This window comes from Musa acuminata, chromosome BXJ2-1 (assembly GCF_036884655.1).
Source record: "Musa acuminata AAA Group cultivar baxijiao chromosome BXJ2-1, Cavendish_Baxijiao_AAA, whole genome shotgun sequence".
Classification (NCBI taxonomy): domain Eukaryota; kingdom Viridiplantae; phylum Streptophyta; class Magnoliopsida; order Zingiberales; family Musaceae; genus Musa; species Musa acuminata.
Window position 1 is genome coordinate 12,805,793 of NC_088338.1, and position 10,258 is coordinate 12,816,050.

At 32.0% G+C, this 10,258-nt stretch overlaps 1 non-coding gene across 1 annotated transcript; it reads left to right on the forward strand.

Moving 5' to 3' along the window:
* The first annotated feature begins 6,388 nt into the window (after positions 1–6,388).
* Positions 6,389–6,461, forward strand: TRNAA-CGC (transfer RNA alanine (anticodon CGC)). Its single transcript has one exon. It is a non-coding gene; the product is annotated as a tRNA-Ala (tRNA).
* The last annotated feature ends 3,797 nt before the right edge of the window (positions 6,462–10,258 follow it).

A 10,258-nucleotide genomic window follows, 5' to 3' on the forward strand; every position in this document is an offset into this window, starting at 1 on the left:
TTTATTTTCAGATAAATGAAAGATGATGTCACACATGAATAATAACATGGGGGTGTAGTTCATACAGTAAAGCGCTCGCTTTGCATGTGAGAGGCACGGGGTTTGATTCTTCGCAACATTATATATATATGTTAATTTGATCTAATTATTCAATATTTTAATTTTAAAAATATTTTAAATCATATATAATATCTATAATGTTACTGATATTCTAATCATTTGATCTCAATGTTGTACTTTCCTAATGAATTTTTTTATATTTTATTTTTAGATAAATGAAAGATAATGTCATACATGAATGACAATGTGGGTGTGTAGCTCATATGGTAGAGCACTCGATTCCCTATACTTCCAAGTATGTTAATTTGATCTAATCATAAAATATTTTAAGTTTAAAAATATTTTAAATCCTATACAATATCTACAATGTTAGTGATATTCTAATCATTTGATCTCAATATTGTACTTTCACAATCAATTTTTAATATTTTATTTTTAGATAAATAGAAGATGATATCATATATAGAGGATAGAATGGGGGTAGACCTTGCTTTGCATGCCAAAGTGGAGATACTTTTTTAATTATATTAATCTCAGTTAGAGGCTCCATGTTGTTCTTTCACAATCAATTTTTTAACATTTTAATTTGATCTAATTATTCAATATTTTAATTTTAAAAATATTTTAAATCATATATAATATCTACAATGTTACTGATATTCTAATCATTTGATCTCAATGTTGTACTTTCCCAATGAATTTTTTTTATATTTTATTTTTAGATAAATGAAAGATAATGTCATATATAAATGACAATGTGGGTGTGTAGCTCATATGGTAGAGCACTCGATTCCCTATACTTCCAAGTATGTTAATTTGATCTAATCATAAAATATTTTAAGTTTAAAAATATTTTAAATCCTATACAATATCTACAATGTTATTGATATTCTAATCATTTGATATCAATATTGTACTTTCACAATCAATTTTTTAATATTTTATTTTTAGATAAATAGAAGATGATATCATATATAGAGGACAGCATGGGGGTAGACCTTGCTTTGCATGCCAAAGTGGAGATACTTTTTTAATTATATTAATCTCAGTTAGAGGCTCCATGTTGTTCTTTCACAATCAATTTTTTAACATTTTAATTTGATCTAATTATTCAATATTTTAATTTTAAAAATATTTTAAATCATATATAATATCTACAATGTTACTGATATTCTAATCATTTGATCTCAATGTTGTACTTTCCCAATGATTTTTTTTATATTTTATTTTTAGATAAATGAAAGATAATGTCGTACATGAATGACAATGTGGGTGTGTAGCTCATATGGTAGAGCACTCGATTCCCTATACTTCCAAGTATGTTAATTTGATCTAATCATAAAATATTTTAAGTTTAAAAATAATTTAAATCCTATACAATATCTATAATGTTATTGATATTCTAATCATTTGATCTCAATATTGTACTTTCATAATCAATTTTTTAATATTTTATTTTTAAATAAATAGAAGATGATATCATATATAGAGGATAGCATGGGGGTAGACCTTGCTTTGCATGCCAAAATAGAGATACTTTTTTAATTATATTAATCTCAGTTAGAGGCTCTATGTTGTTCTTTCGCAATCAATTTTTTAACATTTTATTTTTAGATAAATAGAAGATGATATCATATATAGAGGATAGTATGAGGGTAGACCTCTCGCTTTGCATACGAGAGGCATAGGGTTTGATTCCCCGCACCTCCTCTAGGTATTATGAGATCAAATATTAATTTGAACTTATCATATTTAATATTTTAAAACCTATATAATATCTATAATGTTATAGATATTTTAATCATTATAACAATTTAATGGAGATATCTTTTTAATTATATTAATCTCAATTAGAGGCTCAAGCACTTTCACAATTAATTTTCTAATATTTTTTTATAAAAATAAAAGATGATGTCATATATATAGGTTAATTTTTAAAACCATATAAGTTTAAAAATTTTGCATCGAACATCTTTAACTTTGAAAAAAATTTAAATAGTACATGTTATTTTCAAAATAATCATCCTACTTATATCGATCATCACTGATCCCCTCATTAATTGTCTATCTCCGCTCTTCCTTGGTTCTCGGTATCCGTATTCATTGGCAACACAACCGATCACCCCTTGCTCGATCGCTTGCCCCTCTATGTGTGAACTGGCTCAATTGATCATCTCTTACAAGGGTGATTAACATTGATGTGGACACCCACACTTGTGAAGCCTCGATGTCCGATGAGGGTGTAAGGGTAGTGGCGGAGGCGATACCTATATAATATGGTATTGATATTCTAATCATTATACCAATTAATGGAGATATCTTTTTAATTATATTAATCTCAATTGGAGTTTTCAATATTGTACTTTCAGATTCAATTTTTTAATATTCTATTCTTACAAAATAAAAGTATGATATCATAATATATATGTGAATTTTAAAAAAAACCTATAAGTTTGAAAATTTTCAATAAAGCCTCAAAAACTTTTTGGATATTACTCAGTATTTATTATTTTCTAAATAATTATCCTATCTATATTGGTTATTACGCATCGTCTTATCAATTACCTTTCTCCATGTCACTTGGTTGCCTATAATACCTCTGTGTTCAATCAGGACAGTTGGCTATCCTGTCTTAGGATCTTGTAAGGATAGTTAAAATGGGCACCTATGACTATGATACCTTTATGTTCTATCAGGGTGTATAGGAGTAGTGACAAAGCCAAGGTAATGAGATAGAAGTAAAATAATATTTTCAAGTAGCCAAGGGTGTTATGTAAAAATTTTGTAAAGCTGAGACATAAGACGAAAAATACTGAAATTTTTTTTGGATCATATATATATATATATATATATATATATATATATATATATATATATATATATATATATATATATATAGTCATTTTATTCTTACAGATGACTTTTTTTATTTAAAGAATTATATTCTGCTCCGTGAAGTGTCTAATATTTCTCATAAATTTCTTTTTATTATTTATAAAGATTTGGATATCAAGACGAAGCAATTGCGAACTCCGGCGAAGGTGGCAAATTGAGATCGAAATCGAAGCAAATCCTCTTCGTCGCTCTGGCCGACGGTGAGCTAATACAATCCTATTTGATCCCTCAGATTTTGAAACTTATAATTCTCCCTTCACATACCCTCCGGATTTCTGAACTCATCGAATTGATTTCTTCTTTACCTTCGGATCCAACTATATCATGAACTTACGTCTTGCAAGCAAAGTTTGTCATAAACTTATGAAGCTTACCAACTTGGATAATAAATCATGAACATGTCTAAAATTGTGTATGACATTTAAAGTAGAGTATGTGCGTCACAAGATCTATCTTGAACGTATGAAATTTCTCATCTTGAAATGGAAACTCTTACGTAATTACGAAAGTAAAGTTGATTGCTCCACGAATGAAAACTCTCCTCAAGTCGAAAACAACCAAATCAGCCCATACAGGCCCCAAACAAGTGCTCACCGCCTGTAGGCGGTGGCACCGCCCAGCTGGCGGTAGCACCGTCGGCTGTCACGGGTTGCAAGCGGTGCCACCACCCGCAACTTTGCCCCCTTTTAAATCGAGCTAGGGCCGGCGGTGGAACATACCCCAACTCACTCCCCTCTCCTTCTAGCAGCTCCAACACTTCTCCACCTCCATTTCTTCCCTTTAGCTGCCGCCCATTTCAAAGCAAAGATCAACAATCTCTCATTCTCTTGAAATGGATTTGACGATTCCTTCTTATATCTTTTGAGAAATAATTTTACGTGCAAAGATTTGATTCACACACATATCTTGATTCTTGTAAAAATAAAGCGTGCTTTAATATCTTATCAATTTTAACTTCATTCAAGTAAGCTCACAAATGGCTTTCCTCCTTCATGCAAAAAGATAATAACAAATAAAGAGGAAGAAGTAATGAAAGTTACCTCCATGTCATGTTTTCCTTGAGATGTTTATATAATTGGTATCCTATCACTCATTGTTGAAAAATGACATAAACCTAGTTAAAATTTGCCTATATAGTTATTCTTTTTGTTGATGACAAAGGGGGAGAAATATATGAATTGATACTATGAGTGTCATATCTGAATTTAATGCTATATAAATTGATGCTATGAGTGCCATACTTAAATTTGAATTATGTTGAGATATCAAAAGCGTGCATCGAAATATATGATAAATTGGTGATAGAAATGCTATGATTGCCATATTTGCACTATGCCATATCTGCACTATGTTAAGATATCTAGAGCATACATCACAATTCTACAAATTGATATCTTGTCATGTGATTAAATGCTATGATTGCTAAACACTTGAAACGTTTGTATTATGTTAAGATATCAAGAACTTACATCGCAGTTTTACATGTTGATATCTTACCATATGATGAATTGCTACGATTGCTATCTTTCACATTTGAAATGTAAAACCTGAAAATGGATGTCAAGCCTTGACATCATTTTCAGAGAAATACATCATGATAGGAATCATGATGGGAGTATTGATAAGGTAAAATGATCTTAACTTATCAATATGTCTCTTGACTTCAAAGGCTTTGAATTCAAGAATGACTTATCTCAAGTATGACATATAGATAGGGGGAGTTAAGGTTAACTCCGTTATCAATTGATTGTCATCATAAAAAAGGGGGAGATTGTTGAATCTCGGATTTTGATGATGAAGTCAATTGTCATTTGTTATCTAATCCATATGTTGAGATAAGTGTGCAGGATTAACTACGATAGAATTAAGAAATACAGCAGGAGTTGCGCCGGAGTCAAGACCATGATCACGTTGGGGGTTTGAGAGTTCGACGGAAGTCCGGACGGTCGTCGGAGGTTCTACGGGAATAAATCCGAGAAGTCCAGGAGCTTGCTAAAGAAGCTCATCGGAACTCGCCAAGTGGATTGTCGCAAGTCCAGGAGTTTGCCGGAAGTCCACCGGAGCATCGTCAAGGGTTCGTTGGATGTTCGCTAGAAGTTCATCGGAAGCTCGCCAAAAGAAGCGATTAACGCACTAGAGCAAGTTGCAGTATTAATGTCTTAAATATCATAGTTAGCATGTATATTAAGTTAAGAATATGAGGTGATCCCATTAACTTAATCTGGGGGGGAATTGGGCTCTTAACAGACCCAAATTGGGCTGAATGGATCAACCCATTCGGACTAGAATTCCTACCAGGCGGTAGCACCTCCAGGGCTGGTAGGGGCACCGCCCAGGAGCTTATTCTCCGAGCGAGACTAGGCGGTGGAACCGCCCCAGTCAAGTGGTGGCACTGCCAGAGCTCGGTCTCCGAGCTCTATCAAGCGGTCGTACCTCCCAGTCTGGTGGTAGTACTGCCAGGACCCCGGAAATCTAGGAGATGACATTTTTGAGCTCCAAATTCAAACCAGTTTGGGGCCTATATACACCCCACCCTTTCCTGCATGAAAGGGCACCAAAAATCCAATCTTACGCTATGATTTTTAGAGCTCAAAAGTGTTGTAAGGCTAGAAGTTCTCCTCCCTCCTTTCTTTCAAGTTTTGATCTTTCAAAATAGGAGAGAAAATTATGTAATGGTTGTCTCCTAAGCCTGTCAAAAGGAGTGAAACTATAAAAGGGTGGTTGGCCTTCGCCTATTGAAGGAAGGCCTCTAGTAAACACCGATGACCTCATCGGAGGAGGAAGCCGAAAGTGGATGTAGGTCACGACCACTCTAAAATTTGGTTTGCATTTCCTTTATGCTATTTATCTTAAGTACAAACTGCTTTCCTTACTTTACTTCAAATACGTTTCTGTAGGCTTTCAAAGTTATTATCTACATGAAACGACTTTTATGTCAGAATCGGATTTCAACGTACGAACGCAGTTTTAATCGTCAAAAGTTTTTCGCTACTCTAATTCACCTCTCCTCCCCTCCCCTCCCCCCCCCCCCCCCCCACCCCTAATGAATTTTTTATATTTTATTTTTAAATAAATAAAAGATGTTGTCACAAATAAATGATACCATGTGGGTGTAGCTCATATGGTAGAGCGCTTGATTTCTCGTACCTCCATGTATATATGTTAATTTATTCTAATCATATAATATTTTAAGTTTAAAAATATTTAAATCCTATATAATAATATAATTTTACTGATATTCTAATCATTTGATATCAATATTATATTTTCATAATCAATTTTTTAATATTTTATTTTTAGATAAATAGAAGATGATGTCATATATAGAGGACATCATGGGGGTAGAGGAATTCATTTAAAAAATTCCCAATGAATTTTTTTATATTTTATGTTTAGATAAATAGAAGATGATGTTCTATATAAATAATAATATGGGGGTGTAGCTCATATGGTAGAGCGCTCGCTTTGCATGCGAGAGGCATGGGGTTCGATTCCCTACACCTCCATATATTTTTATTTGATCTAGTCATACAATTTTTTAAGTTTAAAAATATTTTAAATCCTATACAATATCTACAATGTTATTGATATTCTAATCATTTGATCTTAATGTTATACTTTTATAATTAATTTTTTAATATTTTATTTTTAGATAAATACAAGATGCTATTCTATATAGAGGACAACATGGGGGTAGAGCGCTCGCTTTGCATGCCAAAGTGAAGATACCTTTTTAATTATATTAATCTTATTAGAGGCTCTTTGTTGTACTTTCACAATTAATTTTTTAATATTTTATTTTTAGATAAATAGAAGATGATATCATATATAGAGAACAGCATGGGGGTAGAGCGCTCGATGTTGTACTTTCCCAATAATTTTTTTATACTTTATTTTTAGATAAATGAAAGATGATGTCACACATAAATGATAACATGGGGGTGTAGCTCATATGGTAGGGCGCTCGCTTTGCATGCGATTGTTGTGCTTTCCCGATGAATCTTTTTATATTTTATTTTTAGATAAATGGAAGATGATGTTACATATAAATGATAGCATGCGGGTGTAGCTCATATAGTAGAGCGCTCACTTCGCATGTGAGAGGCATGGGGTTCGATTCCTTGCAATAATTTTTTTAGTTTAAAAATATTTTAAATCCTATACAATATCTACAATGTTATTGATGTTCTAATCATTTGATCTCAATGTTGTACTTTTATAAATAATTTTTTAATATTTTATTTTTCGATAAATAGAAGATGCTATCATATATAGAGGACAGCATGGGGGTAGAGCGCTCGCTTTGCATGCCAAAGTGAAGATACTTTTTTAACTATATTTATCTCAGTTGGAGGCTCTATGATGTACTTTCATAATTAATTTTTTAATATTTTATTTTTAGATAAATAGAAGATGATATCATATATAGAGGAGTAGAGCGTTGTTGTACTTTTCTAATAAATTTTTTTTATATTTTATTTTTAGATAAATGAAATAAGATGTCACACATCAATAATAGCATTGGGGTGTAGCTCATATGGTAGAGCATTTGCTTTGCATATGAGAGGCATGGGGTTCAATTTCTTACACCTTTATGTATATGTTTTAATTTGTTTTAATCATAAAATATTTTAAGTTTAAAAATATTTTAAATCTTATATAATATCTAAAATATTATTGATATTCTAATCATTTGATCTCAATATTATATTTTCACAATCAAATTTTTAATATTTTATTTTTAGATAAATAGAAGATGATGCCATATATATAGAGGACAGCATGGGGGTAGAGCGCTCGATGTTATACTTTCCCAATGAATTTTTTTATATTTTATTTTTAGATAAATGAAAAAAAATGTCACAAATAAATGATACCATGTAGGTGTAGCTCATATGGTGGAGCGCTCGATTCCTTGCACCTCCATGTATATGTGTTAATTTGTTCTAATCATACAATATTTTAAATTTAAAAATATTTTAAATCCTATATAATATATATAATTTTACTAATATTCTAATCATTTGATATCAATATTTTATTTTCATAATCAAATTTTTTTATATTTTATTTTTAGATCAACGGAAGATGATGTCATACATTAATGACAATATGTGGGTGTAGCTCATATTGTAGAGAGCTCACTTCGCATGCGAGAGGCACGTGGTTCGATTTCTTGCACCTCCATATATTTTAATTTGATCGAGTCATACATTTTTTAAGTTTAAAAATATTTTAAATCCTATACAATATCTACACTATTATACTTTTATAATTAATTTTTTAATATTTTATTTTTAGATAAATAGAAGATGCTATCATATATAGAGGACAGCATGGGGGTAGAGCGCTCGCTTTGCATGCCAAAGTGATGATACCTTTTTAATTATATTAATCTCAGTTAGAGGCTCTATGATGTACATTCATAATTAGTTTTTTATTATTTTATTTTTAGATAAATAGAAGATGCTATCATATATAGAGAACAGCATGGGGTAGAGCGCAATTGTACTTATCCAATAAATTTTTTTATATTTTATTTTTAGATAAATAAAAGATAATGTCATACATTAATAAAGTATTGTGGTGTAGCTTATATGGTAAAGTATTCATTTTGCATGCGAGAGGCACGGGGTTCGATTCCTTATACCTTCACGTATATGTTTTAATTTATTCTAATCATATAATATTTTAAGTTTAAAAATATTTTAAATCCTATATAATATCTAAAATGTTACTGATATTCTAATCATTTGATCTCAATATTATTTTTTCATAATCAAATTTTTAACATTTTTTTAGATAAATATATAGAGGACAACATGGGGATAGAGCGCTCGATGTACTTTCCCAATGAATTTTTTTATATTTTATTTTTAGATAAATGAAAGATAATGTCATAAATAAATGATACCATATGGGTGTAGCTCATATGGTGGAGCGCTCGATTTCCCACACTTCTATGTATATGTGTTAATTTGTTCTAATCATATAATATTTTAAGTTTAAAAATATTTTAAATCCTATATAATATATATAATTTTACTGATATTCTAATCATTTGATATCAATGTTGTATTTTCATAATCAATTTTTTAATATTTTATTTTTAGATAAATAGTAAATAATGTCATATATAGAGGACATCATGGGGGTAGGGTAGAGCACTCGATGTTGTGCTTTCCAAATGAATTTTTTTATATTTTATTTTTAGATAAATAAAAAATGATGTCATACATGAATAATAGCATGGGGGTGTAGCTTATATGGTAAAGCGTGTTAGGATCTGAGCGGCACTAAGAGGGGGGGGGGGGAGGGGGGGTGAATTAGTGCAGCGGATTAAAACTTGTAAGTTCGAAAATGATTCCGTAAAATGCAAGGAGATTTCGCTTTGATTGTAACTTGAGTAAAGTAAAAAAAAAAACCGGAAACGATTGCAGAAAGGTAAGTACTCACAGATTCAATGAACACGCCAATTTAAAGTGGTTCAGTCAAATGACCTACATCCACTTGCGAAGCCTTCTTCAATGAGGCTCCCAACTTCCACTAGCAAATCACTTTGAAGGGGAAGGTCTAATACCCCTCTTACAACTTTTACAAGTGGTTCACACTCTTATAATTTTTTCAACAAGAAGGAAGGAGGTGAACACTCAAACAATTTGAAAATAAGACTTGCTAAGACTTTGCTAAGACTCTTATCTCAAACTATTGCTTTGCAAAAGTTGTATTCTCTGCTGAGAATTGAGGGGTATTTATAGGCCCTAAGAGGATTCAAATTTGGGCTCCAAATTTTGAATTCTCTTGGGTTTCCAAGACGGGCGGTGCCACCACCTTGTCACGGACAAACTTCGAAACAGGATGTTTGATGTAATGCTTATGTATGTCCGTGTCTTTCGGCATGTTCATGCCTTGTACAGCATGTAGAGGAGCAGCCGAAGGCTTAATAGTCCTATTTTAGTTAGGTTGGTGGCCTCTTTAGGCTTGTAAATAAAGGTTGTGTCATGTGGACACGTGTGAGAGATTCTCGGTCTGTAATGGACCATTTGACCCTTTGTTGTGCCACTGTTCAGAGCTTGTAAAGTCTGTTTGTAATTTGCATTGTCTATGAAGTATTTTTCGGAGATGTTTGCTTGTGGATCCCGATTGAGGCGTTCTCTCTAACCCGTTCTCTCTTTTGTTGGTCCTAAGGGACAATGGGAGGCTTCGGGGAGGCTGACCTTTACGGACGGACACGCAAGGGTACCGCACGACTTAGGCAAAACCAGCTAAGTCCGTGACAGATGGTATTAGAGCGGGACAAGCA